The sequence below is a fragment of the Oryzias latipes genome, chromosome 9 (assembly GCF_053564925.1).
Source record: "Oryzias latipes strain Hd-rR chromosome 9, Olatipes_Hd-rR_3.1".
Classification (NCBI taxonomy): domain Eukaryota; kingdom Metazoa; phylum Chordata; class Actinopteri; order Beloniformes; family Adrianichthyidae; genus Oryzias; species Oryzias latipes.
This window is the reverse complement of record NC_136245.1, coordinates 27,107,751-27,108,968: the sequence shown is the minus strand read 5'-3', so window position 1 is coordinate 27,108,968 and position 1,218 is coordinate 27,107,751. Positions and strand designations below refer to the sequence as shown.

Below are 1,218 nucleotides of genomic sequence, written 5' to 3'. Positions count from 1 at the left end.
AACTTGCCAAGTTGCTCCTCCGTCTATCAAACAGTGCACTTTCTGTTTTACTGTACATCTGGCAGAGTCGGCTGGATGACTCATGATGATGAATGACACCCATGCTGTGATGTTTGCAGGTGCGGCTGGATGGAAAGGCGTCTAAAGCAAATAAAAATACATCAACTGATGTGTTTTTTTTAATGTAATAGTTGGAAGCCTGCTGATGCTACCCATTATTCTCAATTAGTGCCTGTTGGGTAAAATCCATAGTGATATTCATTACTTTAATGCAAGCTGAGAGAAGTGAGCATGATTCAATGGCTCAGTTCAGCAGAACAATGTCTTAACCTTTTAGCAAGGGAACTCTATCCAAATGGATCACAAAAACAATTTCTATGGCTTTAGTTAGAGTCTCTGTGTTATTGAGATAGTGCTCCGTGAGATCTCTTTTTGCTAGCAGAAAGGAAAAAAAGGCTGGATAATTGTCTATTTTTGCTGAAAAAGATTTAGCTAAATTTGGTTTGACAGAACAATAATCTTAGGAGCTGCATATTGAAAGGTATATGTGCCATTCATGTGCCATTTATGCATACATTTGACAGCTTTTTTTCTTCTCTTTTTGGTAGCTAAAGGTCGGCCATTCACATTTCTCACAAGACAACTCAGCCCAGCACAATAGAAAATATGCAGCTGTGAAGTGCAGGACACATTTTGACCTGCTGCAAGCACCTGGGTGTCACATATATCACAGATTCATGTTTCAAGGAGAACAAATTTACCCTGCTGACACCCGCAGTCTTCCATCACCGTTCTGCGCCTGCTGCTCCATCTCAGTACATGTGTAGAAGTTTACCTCAATCCCTGACACCGCGCAAACGTCTGTTTATGAGAGGTGAAATATAAAAAGAGAGGGGTTTTCTGTGAGGGGTCGACAGGAGAAAGCCAGGGAATGTGGCAAGCCATTTTAATGCAGGCGGTGGCATTTCTGCTGAGCGGTGGTCACCCGTGGCGGCCGCCGGAGACACGTATGTCGCAGAAACGCTGACCCCGTCGGTCAATCTAACCACTGCTTTGCTGACGCCTCAGTTTCCACAGGTTTCTTTGTGAATTCAAGACCCACACCTCCAACACTCAAAGGCACGAGTCGTTAACCTCATCATGCATGCTTAGACAGCAAGCTGGCACACAACACTCCCACGCTGTTACTGTAAAGTGCGATGATAGAGTGCTCCAGGT

The 1,218-nt window shown here is 44.1% G+C and overlaps 1 non-coding gene across 1 annotated transcript; it reads left to right on the top strand.

Annotated features, from left to right (window-relative positions):
* Positions 1–240: 240 nt before the first annotated feature.
* On the top strand, positions 241–336 carry mir24c (microRNA mir-24c). The gene has a single exon (NR_107128.1). It is a non-coding gene; the product is annotated as a microRNA mir-24c (primary transcript).
* The last annotated feature ends 882 nt before the right edge of the window (positions 337–1,218 follow it).